This window comes from Lepidothrix coronata, unplaced genomic scaffold (genome assembly GCF_001604755.1).
Source record: "Lepidothrix coronata isolate B3197 unplaced genomic scaffold, Lepidothrix_coronata-1.0 Scaffold58, whole genome shotgun sequence".
In the NCBI taxonomy this organism is placed as follows: Eukaryota; Metazoa; Chordata; class Aves; order Passeriformes; family Pipridae; genus Lepidothrix; species Lepidothrix coronata.
The window spans coordinates 3,312,813-3,331,596 of NW_016690238.1; positions in this window are offsets into that span (position 1 = coordinate 3,312,813).

Genomic DNA, 18,784 nt, shown 5'->3' on the forward strand with positions numbered 1-18,784 from the left:
CCTCTTTCACCCATTACTCCTTGTCCTGTCACTCCAGTTCCTGATGAACTCTCTGGTTCCCCGTAGCCCCTTCACACACTGGAAGGAGCCGTGAGGTCTGCACACAACCTTCTCTTTTCCAGCTGAACAGCCCCAGCTCTCCCAGCCTGTCGTTGTGGGGGAGATGCTCCCCGCTCTCTCACCAACCTCCTCCTGCTCAGATGGCAAAGGACGGCCCCTGAGGAATAAACAATTGTCAGCAAACCTCCCCCAGGGCAGGGGGTGAAAAGTGCCCGTGAGCTGGTTCCTAGAGCAGGGCAGGAACATCCGTCACCACGGCCCACACCGGGAGTGGGAAGGCGTGTGCTCAGCACTGTCCCACAGTGGGGCCTGACCTGGCTCTGCTCTGTCTCACATACTTTGGGATTTCTTTGGGAGGTTTTTTTTCCTTTCCATATCTTTCTTTTTTTTTCTTCCTCTCAAGTAATCTCTTTTTCTTAGCTGGATGATGGAATTTTATTTTTGTCTTGATCTTTAGTGCAGCGGTGGCAGAACATGAGGCCACGCTCCCCGTGGTGAACAAGTCAAGCAGCAGTAGTTTCTCCAGGCTATAACACAGAGATAATATCTGGGGTTTAGACACTAATGCAGCCAGAACTCACCACCAGTCTCAGGCAGCAAAGATTACCTGCAGGATGTCTGTACCTCAGCCTCTAATTGACCCACTTTTTGCCTGCATTTGTTTTGCCCTAAACTGCCATTGCCTTCCTGAACAGTCACAGAGGGACTTGACACACTGATTGAAACAGTTATACTCAAAATTGCATGAGAAACCCTAATTCCAGCCTCCTTTCCCCTGTTTTAGATTGCAATGATGTCTGGCCTGTCGCTGAGAGACTGCAGGCAGAGGGAACGGGGTGGGTGGGGACGTGGTGGAGAATGTGGCCCAGATGTGTCCAGAGGGGCTCCCCAAAATGCATGTTCACCATGCCCAAAGCTGTCTGTCTGACCAGATTGCTCATGTTTAGGGGTTTGTGCCCTTCTTACATACCAGATGAATTCTTGGAAAGCAAATCTCATATATATTTCGTATATATTCCATATATATTCCACATATATTTATATATATAAATATTCCAAATTCCTTATATTTTTCATATGTATAACAAAATGTTTGGCTTTTAATTTATACCAAAAATTTTCTTTGTGTTTGCTTATTAGCACTTGAGCTACTGCATTTTTCTGCCTACTAGCTTTTTGTGTGATTTTTGTGGGATTCCATGAAGTCCTTTAAGGTATTGTGTAACTGTCTAGAAAGAAAGATGTCTTTGCAGTCTCCAGAATGTATTCCCTGTTTCTCAGCTGGCATCCAACATCCTGCAATAAGTCAAATCCAAGGGAGAGCTTATCCAGAAGAAAATGGGGCTGGGTGTTGCTGGTTTGTAATTAGAGCTGACAGAAACAGGGTAAGCAGAGTCTTAGTGGAGAAGGGAATGTGAATAGAGGGAATTACTTCGTGCTCCTTGTACAAGAGGCAGTCACTCCACGGAGGGAATTTCAGTTTCACCACATTTCAGACACAGACAGCGGTTTTGCTGTGGAAAAAGCTGAGCTAAACATTGCTCTCAGGTGTGTGTTCCACGGCAGAGAGAACCCAGTGCAACGCAATACACTCCCCCAGTTGTGCCCTTCTTTTGTCTTCCTCCCTTTTTTCTATGCAGATGGCTGGAGGACAGCAGCAGGAAGAACCAGAGAGCACCCACGCCACACATTCCTCTGCAGGAGAAGCAGGTTGATCCAGGAGTTTGAAGTAGAGCCCTTTGAATAAATCACTTCTAATCCTGGCTTCCATATGACTGCTGTATTTAAAGCTCAGATGCAGTAAATCTTACACAGTTCTCGCCAGGCAGTGAGAGATCTTCAGAGGAGGAGAGTAAAAATCCTTACACGTCTATAGATGGAACAAAATGACATAGCAACCTACATTTTTATTCCACTTGAATGAATTTGTGAGAATAAGGAAGAAAACTTGGGAAACCTCTTTAGAATATTTACTTTAAAAATTTGGGTCAGTCCAATCAATTGAGTCCAAGATCCACAAGTGAATGTACAGAGGGGGGGTGAGACTAATCTGTGCACAGACTATGTCCAAATTGAGGCTACTTGGGGCAGCTGATTAAAAAGGTCACAAAGACATTTTGGCATCGGCACATTTCAGTAACAAACTGAAAAAAGGGCTTGTAAAGTTCGGGTTGAACAATTTGTAAGAAAAAAAAAATCAAATGGTCATATTCCCCTATGTCTTGTGCCACAGCAGCAAAGCCACAGGAGTCAGGTGAGCTGTAAACTGAGAACATGGCAGGCTGGATATTTCACTAATAACATGACTGAATATTTACTTTTGGCTCCACATGGTTTGAGATACAATCTTTGCTTGTGTAAATGTTTTTGGGGTTTTTTTGTAGTGCAGGATCCTCAGTGCCACCATGCCATCTTCAAGAATATGAATGTAAGCTTTGCTTTTTATTGGATATTGCTTATACTCACCACAAAAAATCCCTAATATCAAAATAAGTAGATTAATAACTGCCAGAGGGAAAAGCACTTCTTCTTGGCATGAGTCTGTGCTGTGTGAGCCAGTGTCACAAAAGACACTGAAAGTCAAGCTCCTTACCCATGCTAAGGCTCCACTAAGAAATTGTACTCCCTGGATTTCTCATCCCTGGGATACTCATTAACTCTGACCAGTGTTTGTTACTTGATTCACTGATAACAATTCAAGTTGCTGTCATAGTTTTTTCTCTAAAATGCTGGCACCCAGGAAATCAAAAATTTAGTTTTAGTCTCTTACAAGAGCTGCCCTTTAGATGCATGTACACAACTCTGAACCCCCTCTAAAAGTCCTTGCCAAGCATTGAGGAGACTCTCAGTGAGTCAGATGATAATGCTGTTCTGTAAATATCTACACATAGCACCTGAACTGTTCTAAAGCTCAGGCTGGGTATATGGAGAGCCCCAAGTGTCACGGAAGTAGCTTTTCTAAAATTATTTCTTGGCCACATTTTGTTCTCCAGATGAAAGAAAGAGGTGTTTAAGATGTTTTAAGATGTTTTTACTTGTGAAAGAAGGGCTAATATACAGTATTCTTCAGGAACTGTGTTTGGGAGAACAGCCTTGCTGTGGAAAGTTTATTAGGACCAAAAGGGAAATCCAGTGAACAACCTTTACTTCCAAATACATCTGACAAAGGAATGGGGTGGTGAACTCTTGCTATTCTGAAACCAGGCACCTACTTTGAGGTTGCAGCACCGTTGTGCCTCCTGTGTCATTAGGGAGCTTGAAAAATTGCTCTTTCTAGTTACTCAGCAGAATCTGAGTGTGTGCAAAGCCTTTTGCCCGAGATGTCAGAAAGAAGAAGGACTCTGTTATGCTGATGGCAGACGAGCTGAACTCTGAGCTGTGAGCACGAGGGCTTCATTTCAGGAAATGCAACAACCAACTGGGGAACCTCCAGCTACACTGTCCAGGGCTTAGGGCAGCCTGGGAAGTATCAGGCTTAACAGCCCTGGAGATGACATCTGTTTTGGTTCAGGCTGTGGTTGTTACTGACATGCTTGTTTTAAATGGATGGCATCTGTTGCCTCCTTCCCTTAACGCTGCTGGAAATGGAGAGGGGAGGCAAGTTCGGCTTTCTTACCTCAGGATTTTTTGTGAGCTCAGGCTCTGCTGGCTGAGCTTCCACTCCTAAAACCCTTGGGAACAAGTGTTTTCCCTCTCAGGGAGGTAGTGCTCACCTGCCACCTGCTCTGGGGAGCCCAATTGCTCGCTTTCCTCACTCACTGCAGGAGAATGTTCCATTTGGCAAGCGCCACCACGGGCATTTCCCACATCTGCAGGGGGAAAGAGAGGGGGTGGAGTGCTGGGCACTGCTGTTGGGTGCATCCCAGAGACCCAGAGCTCCAGCCCTGCAGAGAGAGATGGCAAGCATGGAACATATTGCATATATCCACAAGAAAGAAATTTGGGGAATTTAGTGAAACGGTTGGCAAGAACGATCATGAAGTCACACCCTTCAGCACCAGGCACTGCAATTCCCTAGTGCCTCTGGATGGTATTAAAGCTCTTTTTAACTGCTGATTGCTATTAAATGCTTCTAATATGATGACAGCTCATCCACACCTGACAGTCTTCAGTCATCCATGGAAACCTCCACAGCAGGACAAGCCACAAGGATGTGTTTTTTTCTGGCGAGTTGGGATGTGGCTCACAGCAAGTTCTGCTTTCAGCTCAGTCACCGTGCCCCAAAGGACAGAGAGAGGTTGGGAGTGTGCTCAGGACTTCTTAATACATTGCACTGTGTGAGGCTTTTAGCAAGATAAACCCCAACCTCTGAAGCAAATGACCATATCCATCCTTCCTAAAATCTGGGAACGGTCTGAGCTACGAACGCCAGATCATGTCTTAGAAAATGGTCCTCAAGTCAGGACTAGGTAAGAGTGTTCAGGAGAACCCGAGGCCAACTGGGCAAGAAGTCAGCTGTGGGAGCAGACAACTCCAGTCTTTCTGTCTAAATCCTGTCCAACACACTTGTTCTGAAGGGGGGAGTCCCCCAGCTCTACGGGGAGAGACCTTCAATCTGTACCCTAAGGTAGGAGGGTGCCCGAGCAAACCAGTGTGCCCCACCCCTGGCCCGTGGCTGTGAGGGGCAGTTTTGCTGCCACCTCACCCCTGCAGGTTCCTCCACAGAAAAGGGCTGTGCTGCCTTCCTGGGGGTAGGCAGGGAAGCAGGCAAGGTCTCTTTTCTGGCACCTCTTCCACTGCTTGGATTAGATTTTCCCTTCCCAGCTATTGTAGCTCGCAGGAGGCTGGATCGAGCGGCTCCTGCAGATGGCATCTGCATCCTAGGGATGGAGTGAAATCTAGGCTGGAGCAAGGCAGTGCCTGAGAGAGAAATCAAAGGAGCTCAGACGCTCAGAACCCTCCTTCTGTCACTCTGCTGCTGAGCATCCCACTGGCATCTCCCAGCAGCAGCTCTTTGGCAGAAGAGGAGCAGCTCCAGTCCTGCTGTCCTGGCTCCTTCTGCACAGGCACTCTCAACTATTTTCTTTTAAATGTACACCCTCTGTTGCTCACTTCCCAGTGCAGTCAGAGACCTGAGTTTTCCAGCCCCTTTTCATTCCTACATTGCTACCAAAGATTTCTGCACACACAGCAGAGGCAGAAACAATTGTTGTTGCTGGTTGTACCATCCTCAGCATCTCAAAGTCTCCCCTCCACATGGCCTGTCCAGGGAAATAGCTGTGCTTCTGCCTCTGCTGAGCAGCCCCACAGCAGATGGGGGTCAGCTGGCTACAGCAGAGCTCCCCTCGTCCATCTCTGAGGAAGAGCCAGTTGGAGCTCTCCAGCCCTGGTGCCCAAGGCCAGCGTGGAGGGAAGAGCAGAGCAGGATAACCCGACATCTCCCACACTCACAGCCTTGTTTGTGTGGGCAATTCCATTTGGGAACCCCCCACCATGCCCCACTCCTCAGATCTGTGCTGAAGGCTGGTGCTGGGAAGTGCAGGGAGGATGCAGGGATGGACGCTGCTGGGTCTCAGGCAAACACACAGGGAAGGAGGAGGAAGTAGAAGAGCAAGTCTTCAAGCGAAGCTGAGCAGGAGGATGCAGCTTCCAGAAGAAGGACAGCAACAGCAGGAAGTGGCATTTGCTGGAAGCATTTTTAAAGCCAGTTGGGGAACAGCTGTGCTGATTTTAATCCAACTGGACTGAAGTGCCTCCAGAAGAGCCCAAAAGCCCTTTGATACCCACCGCCCAGGCAATAAAATGTTAATCACAGCTGAAAGTCTTTGTTCTCTCAGGGCAGTATTTTTCTCTTTAGCAGTAATGCACTGCTGCCTCCAGCCCCAGACCCCGCTGTAACACAGACTGTGCATGTGTACAGAGGCTGCTCCTGCTGCAGCAGCTCGAGCAGCTGAGAGCTGCAGGAGGCTCAGGGCACCAGTGACCATCAGGAGCAGTGGCACTGCCCTCCTCCTGCCACAGCACTGCCCTGTGTGTCACACACAGCTCAGCACAGGCTGGTTTTCTGGATGATATTGTGGCTCTGGGGATTTTTACAAATGTGTTGAAGCCTAAGAGAGCTGTCAGGGTAAGTTTAAAAAGGAACAGGCTGAGGTTTCAAGGGCAGGTGTGAGATAAATTCTGAAAAGCATATGAGATGCTGAATCAGTAGAGGAGAGGCCTTGGAAGGCTACAAGATCACTTCTAACCTGTCCTGGTTAGAAATGGTTAGCAGTCCTCCCTCAGGGAGGTCACAGGCTCCTGTCATGTATCTACGGTCTCCTTGGAGAACAGATTAAACCTTATTAATACAGGCTGCCAGCTGTTCTTCCAGCAGGGATCTGTAAGTACAGCCCTGCCAAGACTGCGTGTCCCCTACACCTACAGCCTCGTTCTTAACAGACCTTGGTGACAACTCCACATTTTCTGTACATGGAACAGGCCTGCCCTGTTGCTCAGGGTTCACGAGGGCTCAGGCAGTGCCTGTGTTATCATCCAGGAATGCTGTGAGGAGTTTGACAGAAAAGAACCAGGCTTTCTACTCCCCCAGCTGTTTCACCCCATCCTTGAATCCTCTCAGTTCCCTCTCTGGCTCAAAATATGCTTTTTCTATTTAGTTTCATTTAAATTATGTTCCCAATTTTCTAAAAAGTCAGAGGAAGTAACACAAAAAGACACTCCAGCCTTGCTGCATTATCTGGAAAGTGATAAGGTGACCAGTATTCTGTTTTAGAAGTGCATATAGTTTAGATTTCTTTCTCTCAGATCTTTTTGTCACTTCCAGGGATGAGGAGAATCTCCAGGCTGCCAAAAAGCTCTTCCCACAAGCAGGCATCTTCCACATCATTTGTCTGAAGCTCATGGCATCATCTAAAACAGGAAGAGGATCTTGGAACCAGCTTTTGCATGTCTCTGGTAATACTGTGGAGTGCCAAAATTACTGGGGTATTTTCTATAAGTGGGTGCTTTTTCAGTGGAAATCCTGCCTTAAACCTACTGCCTTTCCACGGCTGATGATCCATCACTGACAGGAGAGGTTTGGAGCCTCACTGATGTCTCTTGACAAAAAGAAGTGTATTTCTGAAAACATTCTGACTGTTTTCTACTTGCTGCTGTTTGCTGAGACATCTCATTCTGGAAAGGGCACTAGAGATGCTGCTCCAACTACCAGCAAGTAGAGAGGCCATAACACGCTTCCAATATGCATCAGGACTGTTCATGTTTTCATGATCTCAGCGATGATTTGCTGCCTCAGACTCATCTGTACACATCCCCTAGACATTTTAAACAACCCTTCATCCTTCTACTTTCTGTCTGTTTCTGCCTCCTACTGCATTAATGGGCTCCATTATGCTATTACCTTCGCTGCCATCGGAATCTGAAGCTGAGGTGAATTCTAGGCATAGCTTGTTTCCATTATTATCTTTATTTTGAAGGCATCATTTGTCTTCATTATCTGCAGCTGCATCCTGAAGGATTTTGAAAAGATGCATGCAATATTTTCCTCTTATGAGAGCTTGGGTTTTATGCAGGGCTTTCCCCCCTCCTCCTGCCTGTTAAAAAAAAGTTTCCGCTCCACTGCTGGCGTGACACAGAAAGTGTCTCACAGACAGGCTGGCTCTCAGAGAAGCAAGAATCCTAAAATCCAGCAGATCCCAGTCTAAACCCTGCTCTTTCCCTGATGCATTATGAGTCAGTGTACCCTGATGGAGTTTCTTTCCCTCTGCAGTTTTCAGCATACTCCATCTTTTTAATTTCCTCTGTAGCTCTGCCTACAGCTGGTAAACTAATCACTGCCTGAGCACTGCACCTCAAAATATTTGTTTATGCTTAATGAGTCTGGCTGAATTTTCTGTTTCCCATCGTCTGCTGGTCTTCTTAATCTCTATCAATGTTTGGTTCACGGTCCTGAGCTCCAAGAACAATTATTATATTCAGGGAAAGGAAGTGAAGCAGTAGGAAAAAACCCACAGCATGAGCTGTGAACACACTTTTAGCACGAAGAGAAGCAGGGATTTTTAGCAATAGCACAGGTAAGAGAGTTACGAGATCATTGTGTGGACTCACATAAATGTACAATTCCATTTCTTCCCACTAAAGGCTCTGCATGGCTACAGAGCTCTGTTCCCACAGAATATTTAACGTTGCAAACATCTGGCTGGGGCAGCTGTTGGACATAGGTAATTTCAGCTTCACTCCTCTTGCCTTCAGTCAATCCCTCCCGTAGCCTTTGTTGCTGTGACCTAGATTGTGAGCAAATGCTTTCTGATGGCATTTCAAAGGAAACTAATCTTTCACTCCAAGTGAATCATGGCTGGATTCATCTGTGCTCCATGCTCTGTGCATATGTAAGTTTATTTCTGCCTCCGTCCTTGAGCAGCAAATCCTTAATGATCTGTCATAGGTTCACCTGCAAGGCACAACAGCCTGGAAGGAAGACTTCCAGAGCTTTTCTTTCTCCAAAAGCAAAGCTGCTGCTGGCTACAGGGACTAGAGATTTATTAATGCTGTTCAAGGTTTTTCAGAGTTTTAATGTGCAAAGGAAGATAAAAGCCTTAATTAACAACTGCAAAAACATGCCATAAGACTGATAATGATGCTCCAGTAATTATCACACACCCTGGTTATACTGTGCTAACCAAATTCCCTATCCAATTGTGCTGCCCGAGTGGAGTAACAGACAGTCAATAATACACCATGTGGAGAGCAAGATACCAGTATTAGTGTTTTCCTTGGAGTGAGGCATCCTCACAGCCTCTGGAGGATCAGTAATGAGACAGAGCAAAAGGAAAATACATGAAAGCAGCTCCGCACAGAGCCCTTTCAAGTTGAAGGATGTGCTGTTAGATTTCTACATGAAAATGGTGACATGGAAGGGGCCCTTTGAGAATGATGTATCAATATTAGCACTGCTAAGTGAGTCAGGTACCTACATCATATGAGGCAACTTCTGCTTTGTTCATTTGTGTCTCCACACTATTCTGCCGATTCCCTTCCTGCTAAAGGTGCTGAGGCACCTGCTGTTGCAAACCATAAACTTGTCCTTACTGTTTTCACAGAGACGATGCAATTGTCCTGTTCATGCATTATTAAAGCCCTGATATTACAAGGGGACAGTCTGACTTAGGCCTTGCTGGCACTATCACATGTACACACTCACTGCATAAGAGGGACTGCCCCAGATGTACTGGATGTACAGACTTGAAACATGCCCTGTCACACTCTCAGGTGTGGAAGGGTCTGAGTTTGCCTCCCTCTGAAGTGTCCTCTCATAGACTAAGAGCAACAGAATAGAATAACACAACTCTCTTTCCAGTCCCCTCCCAGGACACCCCTGGTTATCCCTGGTTATCCACAGGTTATCCCTGCACACACAGACCTGTTTCCCCGCGTGAAGTGCTCCACGCTGCCCACTGCAGCTAAGGTAGGGGTGCAAAGGGGTATGAGATCAGCTGCAGTAATTCCTGGCACTGAGGCTCAGGGCTGATGGGCTTCCTTCCAGGGACATCTGGTCATTAACCCCCACAGAATAAGGGCTTTCAGGTCCTTTCAGTCAGGACAATGGGCTATATGCTAGGAAAGCTAACTTCATGCAGCAGAGACTTAATCACACCTTTTGGGACTTTAAAAGCTGGTAGCTATTGATTGAGGCCAGGGTGATGAAGCGAGGTCACAGCTGCCTTCATCCTTCATATGGGGTCCATGGAGACCACACGTAGTAACATGCAGAGTTCCCTATTGATTCAAGTGGCTTGGCAATTAAAAAGCCCTGTTTTCATCCTTTCAGTCATTTACCTTGCACCAGATGAAGCCAAGAGGCCCCAGCCAGCTCTGATGGCTGCCCAGCCAAGCTGGATGCACTCAGCTGTAACTCCAGATAAAGCTGGGCACAGCTTCATGTCACACAATTGAGGGCTGCCCGAGACACCCCCCTCAGCAGATGGGACAATGTTTCCCAGGCACAGACGGAGACCAAGAACCCAGTGAAGTGAAAACTGTGTGGCTCTGGAGGAAGGCCTTGCTGTGGGGAGAGCTGAGAGGAGAGGCACTGAAGCAAGGCTGTGTGAATGATTTGTTTTCTGTGCTGCTCTAATCCTCCTCCTGTCCCTCCAGCTCACCACTGGAACACAAGAGATGACAACCTCTATGTGGATCATTTGAGCCCAGTGGGGAAGGGAGTGTGTCTTTCTGCCCCTAGAAGTATTTCCCCAGGGCATTTACAAAGACTGAAGCTTGGGAGGGCCTCAAACCATCTCTGTTCAGCAGGTAGCACGGTGGAGTTGGGGGCAGCAGAGGGGCTCAGTCCTCCTGGGCACTCCAGTAATACCAGTGGTGAACAGCTATGGCAAAGGCACAGTCTCAGCCCACAGTCAGCTCTGGGGCTTGAAGCACACATGGACTTCCCAGCAGGGAAGGGGATGTGTCTTTTCATAAATCACTTTGTTGCCTTAATAAAATAAAAGGCCATTTAATTTTCCTAGCCACAGTTTTATAAAACAATTGTCAGAAGTGCCCAGTTTATCATGGGCACGGACGATGAGACAGCAGAACAATGCAGCCAAGCTACAAAGATCTCCAGAAACAATAGAGGACTTTGCCAAGTTTTATGGAGAAAACAACATCTCTGATGAAGGTTTCATGCAGGCTGGATGCCTCCTGGCTGTTCTTGCAACACTAAGCATGAGAAGACAGTAGTTATTATACCAATAGAAGACAAATTATGCCCTTTAAGTCATATGTACAAAGGGCACTGTTGCTATTTTTATAGTTAGAAATGCAGCTGGCACTTTGCAGATGAACTTTCAAAGAAATCCTTTACGGCCACACCAGTGGTTTCCCTCAGCAGTCTTGCACCAAGATCTCCCAGTCTGGAGTGTGTGTGTGTGTGTGTGCAGGGCCAGCACATGCCAGGCAGCCCTTGGGAAGGAGCCCTGTGGCTGCCAGGGGAGCAGCACTGAACTCAGGGGCCTCGACTAGGTGGGGTGAAGGAGCTGTGTGACACATCCTTGCGTGTAAGGACACTCCTGCATCTATTTTCAAGGGATAGAAGTGTGTCTCCCACAAACACTTTCTATTTGAGTAAATCTTGGCTGCAATCCCTGACCATCCACCTTCCTGCCATTCCCTCCGTTCCTAGGCTCATCCAGAAAGGCACATCCTGACTGTTCAAGCAGGGGAAGAGGAGGAGCAAGAGCTGCTTCCTTGACCAAAGGCAAGTTGTTTTGGGGCTGCTGACTGGCACTGGCTCTGTGTGTTGCATCCTCTACCCTGTTGCTCCATGAGGGCTCACATCTGTGTGAGGCAAGGTCTTCTCACACCTTATGGCCATGGATAACCCTCCAAAGCAGCTCCTTCCTTCCATCTGGTGTGCAGCAGTACTGAACTCTGGACAGTGCAGAGATTCAGGGGACTCCACTGGGAACACGTGCCCAACCTACAGAGAGAAGACTTCATTTTAAAAAGCCCCTTTACATACATGTGGGTAACTGTGGGAGCATTATGATGCAGTTCCATAGGAATGAGCTCAGAATTGCTGCCCGGAGTGCGGGATAACAGAGGGATTATACCCCTCCAGGACTGGTCACTGGGAAGGAGATTCACGCCGTTCCCAGCCAGTGAGCACCAGGATGTTTGTAGGTTCTCATCATTTCCTTGAGACTGATCTCATCTGTTTATGACCATGTGAACTGTTCTCTTTACCAGAGGGGTGTTAGTGGGCTGCCGTGGGATGCCTGTGCTGTGCCCAACACAAAGAGTGGCGGCCCCCTGCCATCCCCAGGGCTCCTGTGCCCTGCAGCCACCCAGCTGTGACGGCCCCGCCTGCCACAGCAACTGTGTCGCTGCTGAATCGGCTCCAAAAACCCACTGAACCCCCGTCCTGCTTACAGAGAAATGGCTTTTAAGTTCTCATCCCAATATCTTCAAGATACAAACTTTTTCTCCTCAGTTTCCTTCTGTATTTACTTTGTGTTATTAGATGATGAAATCTGGCTAATGGGCACCCTAATTATTGCAGCATCCAAATGACAGGCTTCGGGCAAAATTATAATTACTTATTCAAAAGTATTCATAAAATTAACATATCCTGAATAAATTAAGGCTTAATTTAACAGGCCACTGCACTTATTACAAGCATTTAGCACATGTAATTGTTTAAACTTAGAAGAGAGCAACTTACTCTTTCACAAAATATCAGGGTCAGAAGTAGATGTAACCATAATTTGCTCTAACAAGAGCAAATGTCAAACAGTTTAGGGAGCTATACAGCAATTTGTTCAAATGCATGTAAGTTAAAAAGCATACAAAGAAGCTCTTCCCAGGCTTTTAATTACAGCAAAGTATTCCAACCCTTCCTAAAGTTTTGTTTCTTAGCCAAAATAAAGAAGAAGAAAAGTGGTAAGAAAAAGTTATAAATTCCCTTTCTATTCTCCTCCTCCCTGTCTTGGAACAGATTCAGGGCTTTATGCTGAGATCCTTCTATGGTTCCAAGTATTATATTTGAGATTTTTTTTAACTTTTATATACAATGCAGAGTGTTCCCCACTGACACATTAACACACAGAATGCTATCTGTGGTGAGAGGGGAAAGAGCTATTTGTGTTGGTGTGGAAAATCTCGTGTGCCACAGCGCCAATCCCCATGTAAAATCAAAACACTTTGGGAAAATAACAGAATGGGACATTTAACAGCACCATTCACCCCACCTAAGGAGTGTGCAGTGTCCCCTTCTGTCACCACAACTGTGTCAGCTGGACATCTCTCACAGGGTCTCAGCCTGGTTTCCCAGGATTGGGGTGAGGTTTTTCAGCCATGCCATCTGTCTGTCCTTCAGTAGAAGGTAGAAGTGAATGACTTTTGAACAAACTGGGTCACTTCCTAATGAACTGGAAGAAAAGCAAGAGAGCACTGTGCTCATCTCCAGCCGTGCCTGCTGGAGCTGTGTGAAAACCAGGGGCTGTTTCACACACACACAAACACACACTGCACCTTTCCTGCCTCCCACTTCCCTTTCTTGAAAACATGATTTTGTGTCCCTCCTGCTTGGGACCCTGGCTGTGGGGTTAGGAGAAACACTGCAAGATGTGCCCCATCCCGAGTCCTGGAGTATGTTCTCGGATATTTTTTCAGCAGGATGAAATATTGGCGATAAATCAGTGAATTAATTCATTCTCCTCTTACTTAAACAAAGCGAGGAAGAAAGCTCTGTCCCTGAAAATGGACCTTTTACAGCATCCTGACCATTCCCACAGCTGCCCTGGGACCTGTTTTGAGGATTCTCTTTGTTGCTGCAGCAAAGTCAACAACAGCAACGTTTCTGTCCAACCTGTGCTAATGGAAGCTTTACAGATCCTTCCCGTTTGCTCTCCCTGTTCATCCCAAAGTATTGGTACCAAGTTCATTAAAGGAATTACAGGATAAATCACACTTGAGAGAACATGATGCCGGTCAGGACCAGATGATTCCAATTTACTTCACTAAAATACTTCTGATTAAAACACATTGCTGGTGACGTGTCTTAAAAGGAACTTGGACTTCAAGCCCTGTAATAACTGCAATATGTTCTCAGTCTCTAGCCTTGCCACAGACTGCATAAGCTCAGTGTTAAAAACTCCTGCAAAAAGAGTTATTAGGTGCTTCCTTCAGAGACAGACTTTCTCACTGTAGTCATTGCTGATGTCCTGGCACATCCTAGAGGGGACCATGCAAATTAATATCAATATTTAGATGTTCCAGACTCACCACGCATCATTATGGCACAGTGTCAATTCTACATAAACTTCCACATATGGAACATTTTAGTAATCTCCCAACTGCAGCAAGAGAAATGGAAAGCAACAGCTTCAGCAATCAGCAACCCCTTAATAGCATCAGAATCTCAGCATTGACAGGGACTATATATTAGTGCTCAAAAGATCTGAGTAACTTTGGTAGCACTGCTTTCCATCAAGATTTTTTGTAGTCACTGATCTTTCTCCAGAGATGCTAAGATATCTTCTAGTTGTATTTTTTGCGTTTACATCACAGGGCAGAACAGAAACTAAACACAAAAGCAAAGCAGACTTTTTGTTTTTGTTTCACAATGTAAAGAATCCCTAAGTCCTTGATTCTCAAAGATTTTGTGTATCTCAGTGATACTGTCTGTCTCAGCCCAGCCCAAGGTGCCAAAAATTCTCAATGCATTTAAAAAAGTGACCAATCCCTCGGTCTCTTTGATGGGGGTAAAAAATTCCTCCCTTTTTTTATGTGTGTGTGTGTAAAACACAAAGGTGAGGAAATGGGAGGGACTGGGGCACAAGCACACAGAGGTATTTCCAAGGCCTGGTCTGGAGGCAGACTGGCTGTATGTCTGTCAGCCTGCTAAAGGGATGTGCAGGCTCACAGGGGTTTCAGGGAAGACGCTCAGGGACTGGATTCTGGTGGAGAGAGGCCCAGAGGACCTTTGCACTGACCCACTCTCGCTATTCCTATCTGCAGTTTCTGTAGGATCACTGCATTTCCAGTTGCACCTTTATCTCCTGGCAGCAGCAGCTTAGACACCAAAGCTTCAGCCCTTTGAAAACTTTCAGTGAACTCATCAGACTTGTGATAAAATCAGTCCCCTGGCTCCACATGAACATCTTGTGAAGATTAACCCTGAGATACACATCTCCAGGGCTTCTCTGTCACATCCATTCTGCTTGAGCAACCAAACTGCCTCTCTCAGCAGTGCTTTGTGAGGAGAGAGCAGTATCTAGGAGAAGACTGTGGTATTGTCTGCTGCAGAAACCATTTCAAGCCTCACCACATCCCTCTCTGGTTGCAGTGTGCGACCATCCAGCAAATTCCAACAGCAAATTGTGCTCAAGCTTGTAGAAGGGATCAGCTGCCACGTTCCTCTCTGTTTTGAGACCGTGGCAAAAGCACTGTGTGGCCGCCACACTTCATGTCAGCAGAGCACCAGGCTGGCCCACTTCTGACATGGCAGTGTTCAGACAGCACGTATTTTAACAGGATTCAAAGACTCTCCACTCTGCAGCCATGTGGGATTTGGAGCTTCCTGTCAGAAATAGTTCTCTTTGCACTCAGAGTGCAAGAAGTGATCACTTGAGCTGCAGCAGCAGTAGCTCTCTGGAGCATTCAGCATCAGTGGGACAGCTCTGAGCCACACAAAAGGAGCTGGTGGGACAGATCTGTGTGAACTGAACTGGTCAATGTAATATCACATTTCTAGCTGAGGTTTGTTTTTTTTTTTTTCATATTTTGAGTTTCCCACAGTGGATTATTTTGGATCTAACTTCACTGCCTGACCTGTTTACTGGTTAGGATGTTTATTTTTCCTGAAGAAAAACAATAAATGTTTTATGAAAGCAGCTTAAGAGTGAAGTATGAAAATGAAAATCAAAGGAAAATCCTAAATTGAACTCTTCTTGCCCTAGGGCAGAGAATATGGCCTCTGTATCTGAGTGTTCCACTCATGTGGGGAAGTTTTGCTGTTGTGAAATGCTGCATGTGTGCCAAGTAGCTGCAGATATCTGTATAACCCTTTCTTTGTCTCCTGGAGCAGTGAGTTATCAGTGTGGTCCCTGCAGTGCACAATCCCAAACCTGCAGGCACAGGAATTGGGAGTCAGTCGCCCAATCACAGCCATCTCAGTTGTGATGCCCTCAGGCTTTGTCCCCGTTCTCCTGCTGCCTCTCCAAAAAGAGGCACAGCTCTCCCGCAGACCAGCTCTGTGCAGATCTCTTGGGCATACAGGACATCTAAACCAGCTGGAGACACCCATGTTTAGGTGTCTGAACACTCACTTGTACTGTGTCCATTGGACCATCAGGACTGTTCAGGCCACGGCACAACAAAGCCTTCAGGCTTCAAGGAGGAAGAACTCACCCTCTTAGCTCACTGCATTCTGCTGCCCTTGTGTGGAGAAATGCTCTCAAACATAACCAGTGTGTAATAAACTCACAGGGAGGAGTCCCTGATGCAGCCACTCTATGATCAGAAAGTTCTTGGCAACGAAGCCGAAGGTCTCTTGGCCTGGGAGCTCCCGGGGCACAGGGATGTGCAGGACAGCACAGAGAGGTCAGTCCATGTCACCAGCCAGTGCTTGGAGCCACAGAGAGCTTCCAGCCCAAGGGACAGAGTTAGAAGAGCAGGAGGGGCAGCTCTGCCACTCCCTGGCACACCTCTGAGCCAGCTCTGCCCCTGGCTGAGTGACAGTGCTGCAGACAGCGTGTCTTCGGTTAGAATCTGGAAGACAATATCCATACAATCCCTGGGGCCCTTTTCAGACATCCACACACTATCAAGTAATGAACAAAGCATTCCTGGAACCCTCAGGTGCTCCACAGGCCCCTTTGCCTGTGGAAGTCCCTCCCTCCTGTGTGCCTGGAGCTTTCAGGACCCTGTTCTGCCACGACACCGTTTAACACTCAGACATCACGAGGCCAAATTTTTGTGGATGTGAGCTACAGTAACTCTACTCTGCTTCCATCACCTCCTCTAGGGAGGAGTGAATTCATGATTTTTTATACAAAAAGTGAATAAAACTGTCTCTCTGTTGGTCACCCTGGCATCATTCAACTCCCATACTCCCAGAGGAGCTTAATCTCAGCAAAGAAAAGAAAAGCAGGAGACAACTGTAAAGTTTTTGGCCAGTAAATTCACTCCAAATCCCTGTGTGCCTTGATTTGAAGAGCTTTTAAACCCAAGAGGACTCACAAAGTGCAATTTGGCCTTTGCACTGTTTCAACAATGAGCCATAAAACTAACACCCTGGACCAATTCTAGTCTCTGTTCATATGAATTTAGCCAAGCACCAGTAACTTTAACGTAACTCCACAAAAGTTAATCAAATGGTGAATCTTCCACACTGAAATTATTAAAGAAAGGAACTTCTGTCATGCCAGACTGCAAATGAAGCTTAAGGGAACAGCTTCAGGGATGGAAGAAGAAAGCTCCCAGATATTCAGGGTAGCTCATATCTCAAGAGCCTGTTTTTAATCATAACCTCTACAAGCTAGTTACACACAGCTCATGCTTTTCTACTTGGATAGAAGCTGCCAACTGGATGGAAACTGGACTTGGTATTTTCCAGTTGATGGGAAAGTTTTCTGAAGGATATTTGCTTGAGCAGCACAACAACTTAGCATGAGCCTTCCTAGAAATGAAGCACAGAAATCACTGCTTCCATTAAATCACAGAATTCCAAAATATGCTAAGTTGGAAGGGACCCACAAGGATCATGAAGTCCAACCCTCAGCCCTGCCCAGGCCCATCCTCAAGAGTCACACCCTGTGTCCCAGAGGATCATCCAAACCCTCCTGGAGCTCTGGCAGCCTTGGGGCTGTGCCCGCTGCCCTGGGGAGCCTGGTCAGTGCCCAACCAGCCTCTGGGGGAAGAACCTTTTTCCAAAATCCAACCTAACCCAGTCCTGACACAGCTCCAGCCATTCCCTGGGTCCTGTCCCTGCTCCCCAAAGAGCAGAGCTCAGGGCCTGCCCCTCCTCTGCCCCTGCCCAGGAAACTGGAACTGCAGTGAGCTCTCCCCTCAGTCTCCTCCTCTCCAGCTGAACACACCAAGTGCCCTCAGTGTCCTCACACGGCTTCAAATCAAGGCCCTTCCCCATCTTTGTTGCCTCCTTTGGACACTCTCTAATGCCTTCAAATCTTTCTTATGTTGCAGTGCCCCAAGCTGCCACAATACTGAAGATAATGCACACGCTTTAGACAGTGTGAGTTCATACCAGTGCCCTGCTGAACCCTCACAAACAGTGCACTGGGGCTGTTCTAGGCACAGGTAGAAAAGGTGATTGCCAGGAGTTCCACGGTCTCCTGGAATGGCAAACCAGCCCTGTTGCTTACTGCCTTTGCCTCTATTCCTTGCCTCATCAGCTTGTACCAGCCCCACCACCCACCACCCACCTTCTGGGAGGTGGAGGCAAAGCCCTCTGTGGTGTTGGTGGGCTCCTGGTGCTCTGGGATGTGACGTGTGCCAACACGTCCTGCAACACAGTGCTATTTACTGCTCAGCCTTCATGTGGCAAGACAGTCTTGTCTGCACCCCTGAGAAGCTCTGAGCTAGCTCAAAGCCTGGCACTTTTCACTGGGGTCCCTTTGGCACAGCTGATTGCACAAGTAGGCCCACATACTCCTGAAGTGGAATTTGTCTGGAACAAAACACCCAGCTATTTTAATTTGGATCTTAAAAGAAGATAGAAAATAAAGATAGATCGTTGTCATCCCCCTTCCTGGTTTCATTCTTACTGGGGGGCCGCTTCAGCTGCATCCAAACCACAATGAACCAGTTTCAGCCCTCGTCTCGGTGTGAGCTAATATGCACTGTGTTAATTGGTACCAATGGAACCAAGGTCCTGGACACAGGATTTGGCTTAACAACAGAGTGTGGAAGTAAAGAATCCTCTTTCCAGCTGTAATATGGTATCCTGAGTGCCAATGGCAGGGAAAGCAAGCACGACCTGTCAGAGCAGAGGAGACCGAAAACATCGTGTGTTTGTCTCCTCTTGTGCTTCTGTAGCTCATCCTGCAACATGTAGAACAGCTGGCTGATTCCTGCACAGCCCTATCCAAGGGGATCCCTCTGCACTGCTATGAGAGTGAGGAAGAGACACAGTAATTTGCTTCCCAGGGATGTCCCAAGATGATCAAGATTTGGGCCTGTTTTCCTGTTCTGAATATCGAGCACAATCCAGTGAACAGGGCACATACTCTGCTAACACTGAACCTCTCAAAAACCTTGTGTGATTGCG